This window comes from Pinus tabuliformis, chromosome 3_1 (genome assembly GCF_031772625.1).
Source record: "Pinus tabuliformis cultivar Carrire ecotype Pingquan chromosome 3_1, CPIR1, whole genome shotgun sequence".
NCBI classification, from domain to species: domain Eukaryota; kingdom Viridiplantae; phylum Streptophyta; class Pinopsida; order Pinales; family Pinaceae; genus Pinus; species Pinus tabuliformis.
In genome coordinates this window covers 237,970,754-237,992,918 of record NC_142301.1, presented here as the reverse complement: position 1 = coordinate 237,992,918, position 22,165 = coordinate 237,970,754, and the positions used below count along the sequence as shown (strand labels likewise).

Genomic DNA, 22,165 nt, shown 5'->3' with positions numbered 1-22,165 from the left:
TAGTCCAAGCCGGAGGCATCTTCGATGTTGATATAGGGTGGAGGATGGGGCACAGATGGCCCAGGTCGGTCCAGTGCAGAGCTAGGAGCTGACAAAGGTCGTAGAGATGCAGCAAAGGACCAAAGCTTGACACGGTGTGATGGCGAGACCAAATGACCTCATGGGGATTGGGGTCCTCAGTATATCCCACCTTGTCCAGGTCCATTGCAACAGACAGGAAAACAATCGATGGTGGTTACGGACTGCGAGGAAGGCGGGAGGACCACAGGAACGGAAAATGCTAGAGAGCCCGCGGGAAGGAGGTAAGGTTGGACGGAGTCTGGCGAGCTGTGGAGGTTAACCTTGACTGTCAGGTGCCTGGCAGCAGTGCCACATTAACTCCATTATCGCCGACCATCAAAGCTCTGCTAGGGTTTCTTTTCCTCTTCATTTTCCGCCATCTTCAAAATAATTATTTGTTTGTGTTCTTGTCTATATTTTTGTTTGGAATAATTTATAAAGATACAACAGTCAGGTGGTTTCAGATTTTAGTTGTTTCATCAAGCATATTCCAGTATAATACTGTTTTCCAGCTTTGTTTATCAGACAATATTTGTTCAGGAACCTAACATGTCATATTTGGCCATGATATAACTGTTTACTATTTTAGTATTACAGTGACTTGATCAATGGACATAAGGTGCTTGTAAGAGATTAACTGCATACATGAGATACATTTTGGGCCTGTTTGGGTACACCAAACTTTTTTTATAAGATATTCAATACCTGTTCAGGTACACCAAACTTTGTGTATAAGATCTCCAATAAAGAGAGTTACTTTACTTCATTGTTACTCTAGAATGAAGTCTTTTCTCTTAACCGTCATTAACTCTATCAGTATTAACTATTTAACATGTTCTTTAATTTGTTTAAACCATCAACAGATTGTTGTTGTAGTTGGTGCATTTTTAGTGGGAAGATACCATTTTGTTTGAATGCTTTATTTAGTTTATTTTTTACACAAATGTTCTTATGAACAGTATTTCTATGGATGTCACGGTTTGTTAAAAGTGAGGACTCATAAATAGTGAGCACCTTATTCACATCCACCTACTCATTCTTTAAACTTTATATTGAATCACAATGCATGAAATTCCAGGGATGCTCCTCGTTTTAGTGCTCGTTCTGATTACCGAAAGAACAGGGATCTTGGCAATGATACAAAATTGCCTGTTATGAGGAGCTGCAAGTATTTTTGGCATGCACTTTCAGGATATACGACTGGTTTGATTGCTGCTCTTGCTGCAGGAATCTTGACACGATTACCACAACCTGCACTTCCATATTTGGTATTGATTAGCATCATGCACTTTAAACTGGATAACTTGCAAGTTAAAAATATATTTCTTTGGCATCTTCATTGTGCTCTGGTATTCCTCAGTTACAAACTAGAAAGTTTTCATGTCATTGCCTATTTTGAGAATATGAATGAACTTGCATAGATTCACCTTGAGAATATCTTATTGGGAACCTGTTTTAATTTTTTCTTGTCAGTTCACTCATTTATTTCTTCCATTTTCTTTTTAGTATCCTTAGATGAAATGGCATTTTTTTAATTTTTGGAATGGGTTATAGTTGTTAGGAAGTATTGAATAGTTCAGAGAATTCCTTCTTTCATGTATGAATGTAGTTGTTTACCTTTGGACACATATTAATAGAAAGTGTATTCTGTCTCCAATTAAGAGATTTCTGGAATTGCCTTGCACTATATTATAATCAGTATTTTGACCTTCAATCAAAATGAACAAGTACGTCTTCCATAATTTTCCAGAGTTCTAACATTAGAAAATACTCTGACTGCATTTGATTTCATGTATAAAATGTATTTTCCCATTGGATGTTACATGGTATTTCTGATGCCCACCTCTGGTATTGTTGTCATTTGGAGTCAATGAGTTTACACCAGATTCTTTGTTTAGAGACTTGAGGTGTTTGGATGTTTCTAATATTGTGTAATTGCAGTGATGAATGGAACGATAAGTTTGACCCAAGTAATGGTAGAAAACTTTTGTTTAAGGTCCATTTTTGTCGATTTAACTTCATCCTATTGCCATTGAAAAATTAGAGCCTTCAAGGTCACGCACATTTGATCCAGAAGACTAATAATACCCACAAATGGTCATTTCTCATTCAAAAATTGAACACACAGTGAAGGGAATTAGAAAGATGGAACCTGATTGTTTTATAGTGGTCCACTATAAGTAACGTCTTAGAGTCTGTTTATGAAATATAATGCCCAGAAATTGATACATAGACACAACACTTCATAACGGTGCTTGTATCACCATCAAACCCTAAACCCCATAAGCTGAGTGGTCAGAGCAGCCAGATCTTGTTTATGACTAGGTTGAGAAAACATCCTCTTGCTGGTTTCAAGATCATTTTGACCTATATCATCGATCATTCCAGAGTGCACCTTTTCCAGGCCCCAAAATTGTCCCTCAGCGTTGAATTCACGTGGATTTGTTAGAGGTTCGTTGTCTACATTTCCTTTTAAAAATCTAGTGCATGAATGATTGTCCACATGTTCATGAAGAAGAGAACATCTTTGCATTTGATGTGGTCCAGAGAGAAATTTTTTATTTGGTCAAGTCTGTATTCTTCATCAATTATTTTCTTGACATCGTTTTCATTCTCAGCACTGTAGTTGTATATGTCATCGAGGGTTTCATTACAGGTTTCATCAATCTTCTGGGTTGTCCAACTTTGTTATTGTCAACAATAGAGCCATCTAGAGGTGGAAATGGATCTGTATGACTGAAAGCTTCAATAATTGTGTGTTTATAACATACCCTTTGTTCGTCTACCAAGGAATATCCAATGGATCTGTATGACTGAAAGCTTCAATAATTGTGTGTTTATAACATACCCTTTGTTCGTCTACCAAGGAATATCCATCACATATGTCAATAACATTTTCTTCCAGATCAGTATTGACAGTAAAAGGAAGAGACTTCCCTATCCCATCAAGATTGAAGAATAAATTCAGATTGTAGGCATAAAAAATAGCAGGACTGTCGGATTCCATGATATAGGATCTTTGAGGATTGAACTATAATATTAATTGTTTCTTCACTCAGATAATAATAATGGTCACATTATTACTTTGCTGGCTTTGAAAAACCTTGAGTTTATTGACCTCAAACTGTAGGAAATCATGATTACTTCCATTTATTTCTTATACGATCATGATTAACATCAAAGTGCAACGTGGGGGTTACATTACTCCTCAAACTCACAATGAAATGTTGAGGTGCCAAGTATATTAGCATGAAAGTCTACAGCTCCCTTAATTTTAGTGTCTATGAAAATAGAATTAGTGTGATTGAACTATATTTCTGTGACCTCAAAAGTGTTTTCAGGATTTAAATTATCAGCAAGGGAAGCATGATCTTCATCATCCTTTTCATATGGTTGATCTTTTGGGGTAGAAACATGGTTTCTACCTGTCTAGAACTGCATATGGGTTGTATCATTGGTGGAAATATTAAAAAATTCTTCATTTCCTCTGTTTATCACTTTGTCATGTAGGAAATCATGACTGGCATCCTCACAATGGTGAAATTTTTTATCATGCTCCTTGTTTTCATGCAAGTCATTCATAGAATCTAGGACAAATACATCAACACATAGTTGTTCTTTGATGAGGATGGGGTTTATTGTGGGGCCACGTTGGTCACAAGTAGCCTATCCATCAAGAACTAATCTTGTGAATTTGAAGTTTCTTTTTCAGTGATACTGTTATCATCTTCAAGAGAGGTGGGAGCTTCTTCTTCTTGTACGTCTACCACAAGGTCTTGAAAGGTATTTTCATATCATCGGAACCCAGGGCCCCAATGCTCGAGAAAACCCTCAATTAGACCAACAATAGAAGATATTCCCTTTGGACTACTGGATCTAACCCAAGCCTTCTGTTTTTCCTCAAGATAGTATAGAATTAACCTCATGCATAACGTATATATATTCTTTTGAGAAGAGTATATATATTATTTTCAACCCGTGTCCTTGCCTTGCAAGACCTTGAGAGGGGTATATAGATTCTTCTCAATGGAAAACAGTTTCCGTTTGTATGATTGTTTATGATCTAATCATCTGCAGAATATCATAGTGCAAGGATTGTTAGGGGATCTATATTCAAAAGAAGGCTTGAAGATAATATCCACTATCAAATCAACCAAGGGTAGGCTTAAAAGATGAAATTGAAAAACATTTTACTTCTTAATTCTCCCTACAAAAGAATTTTCAATTGCAAAGACTAAGCACAAAGAATATTGTGTGACTAGTCTTTGACCTTGGGTAAGCTAGCTGCTACCCTCTCAAACATGATCAATGATGATGGTAAGTCTTGGGATTAGACAGATTCCAATGTGAATTCTATAATGCTACCTAGTACTTTGTCAATCCAAACATGTTGTATAGGTTTACAATGAATCCATCACAAGAGCAATCATTGAGAACCAATAATTTAAGTTATTGATGTTATGCATAACAATTGTTGTTAAATTCGATATTCTGCCAGCATGCCATGCAAATTTTGTTTCTCAATGTGTATTCATGTATTAATTCAACTGTTTTCAAACTATTTTATGTGATCAATGATATGCAGAGGAACTTTCATGGGTGCTTCAGATCCTAAAAGGCTGAACTTGCATACACAGGAGTTTATATATAAAAGTGAAGATATGACAGGAAATAAATTCTGTCATGCTCTAATAACCAACTAGGGTTTTGGTGAACAGCCTTTTGAAAATATAGTCTAATGGTTCTTTTATGTATTTGTATTCCTGTAGCAGGATAGTTCCAACAGGATTTGATTTAGACAACTTCCAAGAAAGCCATTAAGGTAATTTTTACATGTATTAGCTACAACTACAGACTATTTTAGCACACTTTGTCTTAATGCTCTTTGTTTGTCACTAAGGATTAATGAGGATCACTGTTTCATTGATAGCGTTGTGCACAAACATTAATGATTAAATAGGTTATTTTAATGATACCACAGTTGTGCATATTTGTTGTGATTACCCTTTTGTTCCCAAAATTGGTTAGATCTCACCAAAATCATCCTACACCTTATTCATCTTTCCACTTTATTTTCCCCAGCAAACAATTCCCTATCTAATGCATAAGGCTTATGGTGGGTCACACCATCTTTAATGACGTGAATTTGTGTCATACATTATGACAATACTGTTTCTTGTGTCACTTTAGCATAGGTGACATATCTGTCAGAGGTTGACTGCAACCAGGAAAAGCCATTTTGGGATATTGTGATTTGATGTGAGCTATTATAGGAAAGGTCCTGAAGGGCTTGCCTTGGTTCTGTTGTTAAAATGTTAGGTCATTAAAGTAATGGTCAAATTTTGAAATTAGTGTACATGAAACAATTGTGTGTGGTGTAATTTGAGGGTCTGTAAAATGGCAAGTCAATAAGAGGACAAACTTGGCTACATATGTGGTGAGAGAGAGATTATAGGAAGTGAAAGGTTATTGGGAAAATAAAGAGTCATAGGAATTGGAATGTTTAGTGTTAAAAGCTCTATTATGTGTTCATGTGCTTCCAAATCCATTTTCTTTTGCTCTGTCTTTGTAATAAAATTGTCAGTGTCTCATTTCATAGTGTTTTTGTCTTATTGAATGATCTATGTGATCCAGTTCCAGTGATAACATGATGCTAATTTGCTTCAATTTTGACCTGGCGTCAGAACTGAAGCATGTGTTTTTGGAAAGCAGAAGATGGATAGCTTTGAAATATCTAAATTGAGAGAAACACAAATCACGAGTTAATTCATAGCGACATTTGTGGTCCTATCAAAACAAAATCACTTTGAGGATCAATCTACTTAAGCATCTCTACCATGTGAGCCCTAGAACTCTTGTTTCTAGGAAAAAGCAAACTATAAAAAATAACAGTTTCTGGGAATCTATTGAAACTGACTCTGTAGCAATCCCTAATCACTATAAAGACCTAGATACACCTGTCATCAAATATAGACCCTGAGATATATTGACTGCTCAACAGATTATGAATCTCAACAATAGATTTTATTCAAGGTTGAATATGCCAGATGAACGTATTGTACTTCTGGAAAATTGAAGCCCATACATCATCAAGATGTACCCTGACTGTCATACATAATCGTACTAATAGTAACATATTCTGACTTCCCAGGATATCAAAGAAACTGCTTTAATATTCTATACAGTTGTAGACATATGGCAAATACTTTGAAAACCTTGGTAGCTTTGCTTAAGCTATTAAGCAAGCCTTCGAACTTCTGATCAACAAGTCTTCCATCTTTCATCTTCTTGCACATACATCTTGTCATATGAGTTATCAATATTGTAAATCAGCTATACAGAATTTTGACAAATCTCACTCAAAGACAAACCCTTTGCACCACGAAGAACATCGACTTTCAATCTTGATGTGCATTGTACTACCCTGCAATCGTTATTTCACAATTGTGTATGCAGTAGTACTGACTCATGTATAGTGATCTCAATGTCAAGACTTTCACAATTCTCAGCCTTTGCAAAATGCATACAACACTTACTCTCAACAAATGTAACTACCTGAAAGTATTGTCAATAGAATATCTGGAGAAGCAATTGAAGTGACCTTTCGAGCTATTGCTTTAGAGAAAATGACTTGATATTTCAATCTCCAGAAGGGATATAGCAATATTCAATAGTAGTAAGCCACCAATCAATTATGATCAAGTGAACAAGGTAATCATCATAGTGTTCCAAGGGTGATCTTCACAAGATGAGAAGCTGAGGACATACTACCTCAAATTATATTCTTCAGATTTGAGCCACAAAGGTATTTCAACTAATAAAATTAGATCTTCAAAGATTGACACAATACAAGGGTGTGATCAACTTGAACCCCATATGGTGCTTCTGTCATTTATCTTCATCCTCAGGATTGTGCCATTTATATTTATATCATATACCATCAGCTACAGGGTTTACTGTGCTAAATACTTAACCTTGTCAATGTTACTTCTATGCAAGGTTCTTGTCAATTTATAACCTAGATCTAAGGAGATATATCATAGATACTGATTTCAGGGCACTAAGATAAGGTCGTATTATGGGAGCAAGCTGTCTCTAGCTAGATTATAGTTCAGACTACTTCAAATAATAATCACAGGTGAAAGCTTGATTAGTAAAAAGTTAATGAAATCTGAATTATGTTATACTACGAGGTTACAACAGTACAAATATGTTATAGATGAGAATTGTAGTCACTATCATGGGATTTGCAGAGTATCAATTTCCATGTGTCATACCTTATCCATCGTATCATGGCCAATATGTAGTTTAAACAGACCATTTTACATATCAAAGTGTTGTGTAGATATAATGAGTCATTGTCATGTGACTGGAGAGATCTGTAGTGATTCTTATGAACACCAGGTGGGCCAGAGTTTATAGAATGCAAATCATAACATGTGAGTCATAGAAATAATGCAGGTCAAGGATCTTAAAGGGCTGAAACACTTCTGTAATGATGAACCGGGATAATGCCAATTATTGAGAAGGTTTGATGGCAAACTGTTACAACCTTGTTTATTTGCTCTTGGACCCCTACCTGACTGTGGCCTTCCGCCAAACACCTTTGTTCCAATTTGCTAATGGTTTGGACTATTATTCAAACAAAAGATAAGAGTCACAGTTTCCCATCCAAGAGATCGAAGGCCTGTGGCCTCCTGCCAGCATTTCGACCTCTTGTCCAAGGCTGTCAAGGCTTGCGACCTACTTGTAACACACAGCTAGGGCTGTGGCCTGCTGTAGGAGAGAAAAATCCAACTATGACAAGCCCAAACATCATGCAGAACTCCTTCTCAGATGCATATTCCTAGGCTGAGTGACTTGGTGCAAAGTCACTACAATATATGTCATTTATAGATCAAAAAATGTCAAAAGATTTGCCTTGTATGGATCATACTAGAATAACTAAATTGTTTCAGAGATATGGGAATGACGACCTTATATTGTTTGACCTGTCATAGATAGCATACCAATGCCAAGCAAAGAAATTACACATTATATATCATAAGTGGGATCACCCATGACAATCTTTACTTCAACCTAATCTAGGTGAATTCGAGGGGCCTGCTCTCATAATTACTTTTGAAGAGATTGTGCTAAGTATGGAGGAAATATGCATTCTCCATCTTAATCCTCCATGGAAACTTCGAGGTCAAACCCTTAGCTATGGCTCAGGCTTACTGAGTTGTTACCTGCTATGTGACCTTCCATTGATAGTTTCTGATGGATTTATTTATTTATTTGATCCTTTGGGTTTGGACCTTAATACGTCTTTGAACCCTGGTCATTTTATACCTTCAAGATCACCAAGTGCAAAAATGTATTATTTACGAGGTAAAGATTTGCTTGGGAGGTTCCAAGATCAATTTCTTCCACTTTCTGTTCGCAAAACTCTTTCGTGGGGCTCATCTGATTCTACAATTATTTGTATACCTTCGAAGTCTAACTCTACAAAAGACGTTGTTGAAAGTGGTGATCAGAGAATCAAATGATTACTTAACAAATTTAAATATCATGGTTTTGTTGTATTGTTGGTTTTTATGTCAGTTGAACAGGTGTTATTGTCAACTCGAGAAACAAGATTATCATTTCCATGACAGAAATATGATGTCTCTGTGGGTCCCATATTTTCCATTCTAAGGAGTTTATTTCCAGAAAAAAAAGTGGAGAAAATTTAAAATATCAAATCTATTTAGTAGCTCAAGTGTTGCGAAAAAATTGCATACTATAGGTGTACGCATAGTTGAAGATGGGAGCAAAATTACTGATAAATGGCTTGTTGCCATTACCCTTGGCTCCGGAAAGACAAGTGTGGCATTGGACAGAAGGTATATGTCTTACAACTTGGCTCAAATTGTTGGTGTTGCTACAAATGTGTCCCAGAATGGAAAAACTACGAGGGTTTGTTTAGATAATTGCATCTTATCCCCCCTTCCATTGAATTTCTTAGTCAGCATGCTAGTGACGATCATTGTATGTTTTCTTATATGCCACAATGCGGGGCGATATCTATTTGGAAATGAAACCTTTGTAATTGCTTTAGGAAATAAACATGACACACACAATCAACTTATTTCCTCTTGGAATAAGGAATTGATGGCTTTTGTTCACGATTCCTATGTGGAATTAATGGTGGAATTTCAAAGACTTAGAAAGGATCCTTTAACTTCACCTGTGGTCTTATCTATTGCTCAAGTTGTGAGTGGGATCTTGCAGATCTCTACTGATAAAGTTTATTCATTTTGGCCACAGGAAGCCTAAAACACTATCTCCTAATCAACTTGAATCTATTGAAGGTTTTATGAGTACTTCGAAAATTCCAAATGTTGAGTGGCAATGTCTGATAAAGGGAGTTATAAGGCCTTTTTACTCACGTCTTGTTGAATTACTTACTTGTTAGGCAAAAATGTTGTTGTTTGGTTGTGTTTGTGCTATGCGTAAATCTAACACGTGTTAGATTTTCTTCACCTTGCAATGTTATTGACAACATGCTTCTATTTTGGCTCGAAGAAATCTAGCATGCATTAGATTTTTTTTCACTACAATGTGGTTGTTGGCAATATGCTTTTGTTTGTGCTAGAAGTAAATATTGCCATGTGCTAGATTTCTTTTATCTAGAAATGTTATAATGTGTTTGTGTTTGTGCTAGAAGGAAATCTAGCATACATTAGATTCCTTTCACCCTTCTGTGAGTTTATTGACAATGTGGTTGTATATGTGTTAGAAGGAAATCTAGTGTGCACTAGATTTCTTTCACATTGCAATGTTGTTGTTTGCAATTCAATTGTTTATGCTAGAAGGGAATGTAGTATGCGTCACATTTCCATCACCTTACAATGATGTTATTGGCAATGTGCTTGTGATTGTGCTAAAAGGAAATCTAGTATGTGTTAGATTTCTTTTGCCCTAGAATGTTGTTGGTAATATGTTTGTGTTCTTGCTATAACAAAATCTAGCATGCGCTAGATTCTTTAGCCCTACAATGTTATGTGTTTGTGTTTGTGCTAGAAGGAAATCTATCACACATCGGATTTCTTTTGTCTTGCAATGGTGGTGTTTTTGGCAATATGCTTGTTTGAGCTAGAAGTAAATCTAATATGCGATATGTTTCTTTCACCGTACAATATTGTTATGTGCTTGTGTTTACGAGAGAAGGAAATCTATCATGTGTTAGATTTCATTCACCTTGCAATGTTGTTATTGGTGACATGTTTGTGTTTGAGATATAAGTACAAATAGCATGTTAGATCTAATTCACCTTGCTATATTGTTATTTGAAATATTCTTATGTTTGTGATAGAAGAAAATATAGCATGAGATAAATATCTTTTACCCTACAATATTGATGTTGGCAATATGTTTGTGTATGGTGGAAGGAATTCTAACATGCACTAAATTTATTTCGCAATGCACTATTGGTGTTAGAAATGTACTTGTGTTTGTACTAGAATAAAATCTAGTATGCAATAGATTTCTTTTGCAATGCAATATTGTTGTTGGCAACGTGCTTGTATTTGTGCTAGAATGAAATATAACTTGCATTGGATTTCTTTTTCAATGCAATATTGTTGGAAATGTACTTGTGTTTGTGTTAGAAGGAATTCTATCACACGTTGGATTTCGTTTGCCCTACAATGTTATTGTTGGCAATGTGCTTGAGTTTATGCTAGAAGTAAATCAAGCGTATGCTAGATATCTTCCACCCTGCAATGTTGTTTTTGACAATGTGATTGTGTTTGTGCTAGAAGAAACTCTAGAATGTGTAAGATTTCTTTTACTTTACAATGTTTTTGTGAGTAATATGCTTCTATTTATGTTATAAGGAAATTTAGCGTGTGGTGGATTTCGTTCACCTTATAATATTGTTATTGGCAATGTGCTTGTGTTTGTGCTAGAAGGAAATCTAGCATGTGCTAGATTTATTGGACCATGTAATGTTGCTTCTAGAAATATGCTTAATTTTGTAGTATAAGGAATGATATTGATTGTTAGCTTTCATTTGAGGTGCAATGTTGTTGTTCGAAATGGGCTTCTACTTTTGATAGAAGGAAAGCTAGCACATTATATTTCCTTCATAATGCAATGTTGTTATTAGAAATATGTTTGTCGTTATGCTAGAAGGAAGGTTAGAATGTGTTAAATTTCCTTCATCTTGCAATTGAAAATGTGTTTGTGTTTGTGATAGAAGTAAATCTTGCATGCGTTAATTTTTTTTCACAATGCAAAATTATTGTTGGAAATGTGCTTGTATTTGTGTTAGAAGGAATTATAGAATGCACTAGATCTTTGTTCTTGTGCCAAAAGGAAAACTATCAAGATTTCACCCTCACCAAGGTTAGTGCTCTGATATTGTTCTTTGCAGTGCATTTGTGATTATGCAAGAAGGATACCTAGTGATTACTAACATTCTTCTGGACACCATTACACTTATGCAACCAATGCTCTAGGAGTGACATTGTTTAAATAATCACAATGGTTAGAGTTATAGCTTTTGATGTGCATTTTTATTGAATTTGGAACAATTTATGAAGATCAATGATAGTGCAAAATAATCGTATATAAATATATGTTATTGTTGGCACTACATTTGTGCTTGAGTTGGAAGGAAAGATAACGGTATAGCTTTCCTTTTGGTACAAACACAATAATCCAATCATAATTATTTGATCCATGGAGAAGAATGTGAGATTTGTATAATTTTGAAGTTTATGAATAAATGTCTTATTGAGGTATACTATATTTTTCTTCCAATGCAATTTCTTTGCTTTTAGAATAAAAATGAGAATTATCTAGTATTTACAGTAACAAAAATTTTATTTGGAAGAAAACCTCTAGTTTGGCTTTCGATTATCAAGTTCAAACATCAAACATCTTCACTAAGTGAAATATAAATATAATTTCTCCTTCTCATGGGGATTTTAGGCATCCTATGTAGCATCGATCTTGGAATTTCTTATATTTTCCAAAGGACCATGTTTTGGTTCTTCAGCTTCTACAAATTTCTTTAGATCATTATTCATACACATGCATCAAGACTACAAGTGTCATATCTAAAATTAAATAGGAACTTGGTGGTTTGATATGAGGTTATATTTTTCATTCTATGATATTATCTACATCTCTAATTGCCCAGTCTTCATATTCATATATATATATATATATATATATATATAATATATATATATATATATATATATATATATATATTTGTGTAATTTGTATGTAAAGTAATTTTTGGTAGTAGGCACTAGATGGTGGGAAACAATGTTTCATTATATATAATATGACTACCATACTATTTAAATTATTGCATCTATATTACTTTTTTGTAAGTTGTTTTTTTGTGAAAATATAAATTCACACTTTACATGGTTCAACCTTTTGATTACATGTTACGATTTAATTTTTGTTACAGAATTGATACAAGCTACAATGGAAAATATAATTTTGGCAAAAGGGGACTATGTTGATCTCCTTATTAGTGATCAGGTCATTGGGCTAGGAAGGGTCAAATTTGCAGAGTCTAGAACTTATTATGTTGGAGAAAGGGTTAATGCAGGTTATGTTACAATTTTGATAATTGGTATCACTCAACCACATTTGATTGATGAGGATGTTAATGAAGGGGACATACATCCATGGAAGATCATAGATTTGAGACACAACATCGGTAAATCAAAATATTGAGGCATGTGAAAAATATTATTGATAATATAGTAAATTTTTTATTGAGTAAATACTAAACTTATTTACATTCGTTTATAGGTGCAAATGTTTCTTCTACATTTTCTATTGGAGACAAGGTAGATCTTCTGCAACATGGATTGAAGTTGGGTGAGGGCTCCATATTAAATACAAAGCTTGGGCATAAAGTGCATAGAAATATGGTAAATAAAGGATGCATAGTGGTTAAAATTGAGAAGGTGTTAAAACATGATGCTCCTCTACCACATCCAACAGGATTTGAGCATACATTAGGGGGTACATTGGAATCTTATGAGATTTGGCTAGAATCAGATTTGGAGCCTCACTGTCATGATCATGCCATAAATATTCCCCAAGATAGGGTTAGATTCATATGTACAAAGGTTTCTCTTACACATGAATGCATGGGAATAAGCATGTGCATTGCCAAAGGAATGCTAGTTAATGTCTGCGAGGAGCACATTGTTGAGGGTGAAACACTAGGTGAAATGGACTTTGGTGTTTTTTTGGAAGAGATAGATGGAAATTGTGAGATATAAAGAATTGGGGATAATTCTATATACTGTTTGGTTAGATGGCCAATAAATAAATTGGTGGACAACAAAGGTGTGATATTAAGGGTCAAGGAAAAGTTAAAGGAGCCACCCAAGGAAATGGTGATATGGGATGTTATAGAGGACACAAATCCCTTAAACAAATGGGATGGGTATCTTTGTAATGAAAAAGATAGAAACTCAATTGATATGCATGTAACAAGGCAATATAAAAGGATTAAACGAGTTATGGCTACAAAAAAAATTGCAAAATGTCAAACAAAAATAGATGAAGTGAAAGCAATTCGACTTTTGGCAGCAGGTGTATGTTGTAGAAAAGATTGTCTTCAACATGTGGATAGGAAGGCCATTGCAGGTGCTAGGAGAGGTATGAGATAAATAAATAAAAATGGTATTAGGGAGTTTGTCTTAAATTCACTCATGTCAAACACAGTCATGTGAAAGAGCCATGGCCATGGCCTACCACCTATTGCTAGAAATGTAAAGGACATGAGATTTAATGGGAATATTATTTGTAAGAAAGCCTGGTATAAGATACATAAGATTCCTCAAAGCACATTTTATAACTACCAACATTATTTCCAACATGGATAGATAAAAATTATTCATGGTAACACCAACACATGCAAAGCACGAGCTCACACAAAGGCAGCCATAGAAATATTGCACAAAATTGTAATGGATAATTCAGAATTCTCACCAAACAAAACACGTCAAGTTGAAGAAGATGGAACATACTCTCCTTTAAGATTGCTTCCTTCGACTTATACACAAAATTCTTTGTTAAAAGAGATCAATGAGGCTCTTCAAAAGCTCAATTACCCATCAATATCACAGTCAACAATAAGCAAGATCTGGGATACTAAGTTTCGAGAAGTGGCATTATCGAAGAACACCAACTTCAGTAAATGTGGTGAATATATTGTGTTGAAAGCACAAATGAAGTCAAATACTACAAAAGAGTTGGAAGAAAAGGCACGAGGTAGGTTGAACAAACATAACAAGATTGTTATGTGTGGAAGATAATGCTACTATGCCCACATAATTATGTTAGAGCAGTTTCCAAAGGAGTATATGAGCATTATCCATGATAAAATGGACGAAACAAAGACTTCAATCCCAAGGCTACGTGTCAAATCAAAATCTATTGTAGGAACAAATTTAGGTTTGTCATTGACAGGTATGCTGACACATGGGCATAAGACAAGAGGTTTTGGTCATTTCTCTTTACCATTTGTACATATGGGATCACAATTTACTATTACATCCCTTGCAAAGTGCTTAAGGGACCTTGAAGACCCACAAATGGATATGTATGGTGATCTACTTTATGAAAGTGGAAGTTCAAGAAACCCACTTACAAATGCATTACTTAACACCTCTATTTACTCAAAATGTCAAGTGTACAAGGATGATTTTATAGCTCATCGAAGATCAAAAAGTCAAAATATTGATTTTAAACCTCTTCCTCGACATTTGTTGTTACAGTTGGACAATGCAGCAAGTGATAATAAGAATCGCTATCTTTTCATGTTTCTATCACTTTTAACTGCACTAGGTGTCTTCATCACTATTGAGGTTGGGTTCTTGCCTGTGGGGCACACTCATGAATACATAGATGGAACCTACAGAAGAATGCCTTCCAACCTAAAAAGTAAAGATATATATTCTTAACCTGAAATGATGGATACATATCGCATAATTGAAGAAAATCGAGTGTTTCCACCTATACTTATTGACAAGGTCTATGACTTCAAAAGTTTCCTTAATGGATACACCAAGGAGGGAAAAAATGCACTAGTTGGACATCTTAATGTCTAATACTTCCAATTTCTTGTACCCAATGATGTTTCAATACTAAGGTACAAAGAATCAATTAGAGATACTCAGTGGTCAGAACAAGTTGAGTTATGGAGATGATGAAGGTTGACCTATAATTCCCATAGGGAAGACATCTTTCTAAGCTTCCAAATAGAATGATGTCTATTTAAAAGAACTAAACGAAGGGATAACATCATACATAAAAATGTGGAAAGACACTATCGGGAATGAGGATTCACCAACTGTTACAGAGGAATGGAAAAATAAAGTAGTGTATTGGGAAAGAGTTCTTGATACATTAGATGGAATCTATAATGATCATAGAATAATAGATGGAAGTGATTCATCTTTTGAGGATTTCTGGCCCAAGAGAAGGCAAAGCATTGATGTTGATTGTAATGCACTCCATGTAATCTCAAGTATTATGGATGGAGATTTTGATAATGCGATAGATGAACCAATATATGTTGGATCCAAATGAAAAAAGCCAAAGCCAACATTCAATCCAATGATTGATGTTGAGAAAGGAAGGATGTTGCTAGTTAGATCAGGAAATGAGGATGCATGAGAGATGATTTGGATGGAAAAATCCATCTCAGATATCTTTAGGGATAATGAAATTGAGAATCTTCATGTAAAGGTTGACTAGTGGAAGCCTATGTCAGGGAAATACAATGGAAATTTTTTAGAGCAATATTGGATACCAAATCCTGATGACACAGAACTTGGTTCTATTCTAATTAATACCATAGTGTGGGCATGGATGCCAAAGAAAGAACATTGCAAGAACAAATATCTTAAGATTAGGTTTATATGATTCATGAATGTAATTTTTTTTTGAAGGATCTATTAATATACATTCAAATACACTTTTCAATATTTGTTGTATATAAAATATTACCTTCATATTATTTTTTGAGTTTTATATTATTTAGTATTTCAATGTAATCATGTGTTGATACAAATTACATGACATTGCCATAAAATATTTAAGTTTTCAAAGCTTTATTTGACCAACATGACTTCTCACCATATCAAATATGCATAATCAAATTCAATAATACACTTAAAAACATCTTCTAAACTTGGTTTACTAAAACAATAGTGGGGTACCTAATTAGTATTTTATTTAATATAAATCATTTAAACACTTAATGAATAGATGCTAGACACTTGTAATAATGTTTGAAGTGAGTTTTCCTTAATATTCCTTATTATAATTGATATAAATCAAATTTGCTATTTTGTTGCACTTTAATTTATAAAAAAAAAAAAAATTGATCATTGAACAACACAACTAGACTTATAAAATATTTCCTCTTATAGATTTTGAAGTGGTGCCAACATTGTACTATTATAATAAATTTGTACTCAACTTAGGAAAAGTAGCTAGTGTCAATTTAAAATGGTCAATAATAGTAAGAAAAACAATATTAATATATTGTTAAAAAACTTTATAGGTAAGATTTCTTTTACAAAATCTATTATTCATGAGTCAAATTTAATACATAAATATAAATATTAATGATAATAGAAATGATGTAAGGAATCTAAGTTTTAGATGAATGTTAATATGTTCTTTTCAATACAATATCCTTAAACACTACAGGAATAAAAACTAAACATTTGTAATAAATAGTTTAGTCAATTTTCTCTCTTTCCTTTTGTATTCGAAAATAATCAAATTGTGTTACTTTGTTACTATTCTAGTTCGTGATTGATTTTAATCATTAAAATGATTAGTAATTGAGTCGAGAGGCTCATCCTACAACCCAGTATGAGGAGATGTGTAAGTTTGTCTGTCCGTTTGTGCCCCTTTAAAATAAAAATAATGTTTAAATAGAAAAATAAAAAAATGAATATGTTGTAAAGTAATTAGAAGAAAAAAAATGTGTGAATTAGATGTTTAAATATTATACTTTTAAAAAATATTTCAACTAGAGATTCAAATAAACTATTTGAAGATCTATGTTAACTAATTTATGTCAATATCAACTTCATATATATATATATATATATATATATATATATATATAAAGTTTTTATAGTTAAAATTTTTATTGGTCTTATGTATACTCTATTTAGCATTCAAAAATACAGTTTCAACAATGAAAAATAACACATTGTATTTTGCACTCTAAAAATGTTTGCACGTGAAGAAATTTGATCCCTACATTCGTACTTAAGATGGATCTATGTTGGTATATATTGGACACATTACTATGATCATTTGTCATTAAATAATTTTATACTTAATATGTATCTTGCATATTAATCTATTATTCATTAAGTAAGCCTCAATCAACTTAGTTTTTAACACAAAAGTACAAATAATAAATAAAAATAAATTATGCTACTACTCACATTCAACATTTAATTTGATCCTAAAAAAATATTTTCTCCTCAACTCTAAAATGGTGCAAATTTCCTACAATAGTATGAAATGATGATGGTGATAATGATGATTATCATCCACTAAGACCAAATATGGTATATAAGAAGGCAAAAAGGTATTACCCAAAATTATTTCGAATTTTATTGTTATGCTCAAAAAGCATTAAAAGAAGTGTTTCAAGCTCATCATAATTTTGTTTAGTTAAAAGATCAAGAAGGTTGGTAGCGTCACAAGTATTTTGAAATTTAAATCCAATATGAGTATAAACTCGATGATCTATGAGATTTTTTAAATCTTCAACGATATTACTAGTGTTGCAAAGGTGATAGACTTTTAAATTGTGCCAACATTGTCTTAGTAATAATTGTAACTTAACACATACATGATATTTAATATATCGGATTATCATTAAATGGGTTAATAATAGAAAAATACACATCATTCTTTTCATAAAACAACCTTAACAACCTTATATTTTAATACAAACCATAAAAATATTAAAATAGATAATGTAAGGAATCCAAGATTTAGACATGAAAGATTTGCTTTTGCAAGTTTATATGAATTTGTTTAATGAAGTTTATCATGATAATTTTTTCACAAAAAATGATGAATATCTACATTAAAATTAGCGAACTAAGTGAATTTCTAATTCCCCATTTTGAAAAAACTTAATCTAGATAAAGTTATATATTCTAGATCCACTGAATACTTCCAAATTTAATGAAATATGTGTTTATAGGTTAATGCTACAGATCTGCTTACACTTAAGTATTGGATTAGATTCCTGATGTTTACAGTTGGGTTTAGCAGATATTGAAATTCTTTGGGATAATTATCAGTTCATTCAAAAATCAATAATTAGAGCATTGTGAAATTGACATGTTCAGCACTTAACAGGCTCCCTTAGGTCTCAATTATATTACTTAAATGCACTAACTTTAATCAACATGGTCAATTTTTTATTTTCTATTTATAGTATTTTTGTTGCTTAGGTGAACTTGGTGATGGGCCTCTAAATTAGACATAGATTAAGGCCCATGCCTCTAAATTAAGCATAAATTAAGGCTCATCTAACCATCCTTCAACATATTAAACCTCTCTCTTTGCATTAGATAATATATTTTTAACTTTAATATATTCATTAGGAAGGTTTATGAATAATTGTATATTTGTGCCTAATATTATTTACTTTTGTGGAATATTATGAGAATATTGGGCAGATTATGAAGATTTAGAGGAGGAGATAATTTAGGGACTTCTCCCTACTACAGGAGGATCACTATTAAATAATAAATCAACAAGATATTATGGAATTATGGCACAGATTGTGGAACTCCAATGATTGAGAAAATCTAGGAATGTGTTCCCTCCCATTTAATGCAGATTCCTAGTATTGGGAACCAGATCCACTAATCAAGAGATTTTGGTGGGGAAAGCTTCTTCCATTCATGGAGAATGATTCCTAATCATTTTGTATAAGTACCAAGTCGAATTTTCCTCTAGGGATATATTTTCATTAGTTTCCTTGTGGAGATAACTCGTATTTCTACAGCTCCATTGTATTTTCTTGCAGGGATGTAATTATATTGATGAAAATAATGAAGATTGGTGTCATGCTCAGCTTCTAAATCTTGTTCTCCTCGGTAGGTCTCTGATTTTCCTTGGGCTTGGCCATCCCATGAGCCTCATAGCCCTTTTGTATCATTTTCTTTCCTTCTTTTCACTTGTTCTTCACAAGGATCTCTTGTTTTTATTTCTTTCTATTCAACATTTAGTATTAATGATTTATTATTGTAGGATTGGGTTAAATGGATGATGTATGTTATTTTTCAAGATCAAAAGCATCATTTCATCCTTGGAAAATATTTGGAAGGTCATAGTAATCATTGAGCTACTTGGATTAGCTTTCTTACTCCCAAATCTAGATTTATGGAACTCCTTTGTGGCAAAGAACAATAAATTTCTGTTATTTTTTAGAGCATGCTAATGAGCTATTGGAAATAATACTGAGAAGGGGGGCGGGGGGTGGGGGGCGGTGAATTAGTATTATCAAATCAAACACTTTTCATTTTCATACTCAGATACATATACTCTACTTAAGTTATGGGAACCTGCGTATATACCCAACTGTGTCTAAAGCAACCAACGTATATCAGTAAACTTATGATTCAATTAATCCATTAAATGTTGATCTTTAATCAGTGCATCAGAACTTTATTAACCATAAGAATAGTAAGCAGGTGCAGTAAAACAGAATAGATCATCACACACATGAACACAAGATATAAGGTGGAAACCCAAGGTGGGTGAAAACCACCTGCTGCAATTCGTCTCTATCTTCTTTTAATAAGAAACTTATTTTTACAATATTTATGTACTGGTACAGTCTTATACCAGTATGCAGGCTTTTACGTGCAGAAGGCTAGAACCTTCTCTCATTCTCCAGCTTCTCCTGGAAGGGAGTTACAACCCCCTTAGGTCTTGTACTAGCTGATGTACTAGTAAGTAGGCGCTAACCTATAGAAGGCTACAACCTTCTCTTTTCTTCCAGGGACTACGTTCCATAAATTTTTAGACTGAATCCATCAATAACATCAATCAAACATCAAATGTATCTGCATCAACCAATCTCCTTTGCACCAAACAAAACTGAATCAAACTATCACTTCTCTGAATGCTGTAGCCAGAAAATAGTTACAGTAACGTGTTGTGGTAAAAACACAACCCCCCCATTATTGGTTCGTTGAACTCAAATAATGGGGACCCTTTCTATAAAAATTTTGGTTAAACACCTTTTTGGATTTTTATTTTAGTTGATTGCCTTACGCTTTTGTTAATTTTTCGTTTTCCTTAAATTCTTGTTTTGATTGCTTTGTTAGAATCGATTTTTTATAAGCTTCCCATTGACGCTTGTTTCGCCTCATTTGGTCAACTAGTTTGAAAATGGCACTCCTTTGAAGTCTCATCATTTATCTAGCCTGGGTTAAAAATGCATAAAATGTACAATATTGCATTTTGTAGATAAATTTGTTCAATAATGCATTCATTTTAAATATTAACCCGTAGTGAGTTTTTACTAACATTTTTCCATATAGCCAAATCATGAAGCAACCGGATTTTAGTAATTTACTCCAATAAATTATTAATCTCGAAAAATCATAATTTCAAAGTGGCTATAATTTATTTTTCATTTTATTAAAAATAGTTGTAGTTTATAAAATAAACCAAAATAAAAAAAATTAATCTTTAATATTAAATCTTAAATTAATTAAATTAATTATTATTCAAAATATAAGTAATTTAATTAAATTAAAATTTAATATATAAAAAATATATAAAAAATAAATTATAATCGCATCGGAAGCATTGATCGCATCGGGAGCTTTCAAATGACATGTTTTTAAAAACCCTGATGGACCCATACCCCCGACGCCGATGGCCGATATCGCATCGGGGACATTGGCCTTGTAACACTTTTGAAAAACCCATACACTCATTCCCGATGCCGATGCGATTCCCCGATCATTAACAAACATTAGCGTAAGTTTTATTACACATGGGTTTTAAGTTTTGTGTTAGTTTGAGATTTTTAAAAACACTCATACGCATGAGTGAAGTTAATAAGTAGTGGTGTAGGTTAGTATTTTTTTAACATTAGTTTATATATTAACATGTTATATGTAATATTATATTAATTAAATTAATTAATAATATGTAATATATTATATTAATTAAATTAATTAATAATATTTAATATTTAATTAAGTTAATTAAAATTTAAATATCATTTAGATTAATATCGATTAGTTTTTAATTAGAATAAATTTGTTTATAAATCGCTAATTAGATATCAGTTAGTTAGATTAATAAATAGGTTATTAATAATTAGTCTAGTTTATAATTAACAATTAATTTATAATTAATTAAAATTCTAATTTATGATTTAATTTTTAATGAGAATTTTGATTTTTAGCCCAGCAACAGAATTTCCAGATTCATGCCAGAATTGATCCATCAACGTTGGAAGCTCATAGAATGAGTTATACTTGGCCAAATGAGGCCTAGGACGGCTCATTGGAAAGAGAAAATCAAGGAGAATATTTCTGAGGAGATTTCATTAACAGTTTGATCATTTGTTGGGCCAAAAATCAGGCAGAAGATCAGGCTCCGAATTTTGAAAACAAAATCAATTTTCTGAGTTATTTTCTTCAATTTCATTTGTCCAAAGCCTCTTCTAATTGCAGATCCATTGGTCAATAATATCCTTTGCCAATCAAATCATTCCAAGCATCAATACAGAGCTTATATTTTATTCTCAATTATTTATTTGAATAGAATTTGATTGAATTTGATTTAAAGGCCAGCGATGCTATTTTGATTTTATGGTTGCATTTTAATTTATTTTTATTTCTTTTTGCAGGAAAACAGTGGAAGAAATATGGAGAAAAAGATCTTAGTCAATGAGAATGCTCCAGCAATTGAAGATCAGAATTTTGAGCAAGTAAAATTGGATTTGGCAGATTTCTCTTCACCAAACTTTCCTCTCAAGAATTCTTTCACAGACAGTATAAGTAATAGATTGCAAAAT

General features: G+C 33.1%; 1 pseudogene; it reads left to right on the top strand.

The window, feature by feature from the left end:
* Positions 1-228: 228 nt before the first annotated feature.
* Positions 229-22,165, top strand: part of LOC149186679 (glyceraldehyde-3-phosphate dehydrogenase A, chloroplastic-like) — a 48,690-nt pseudogene continuing 26,753 nt past the window's right edge.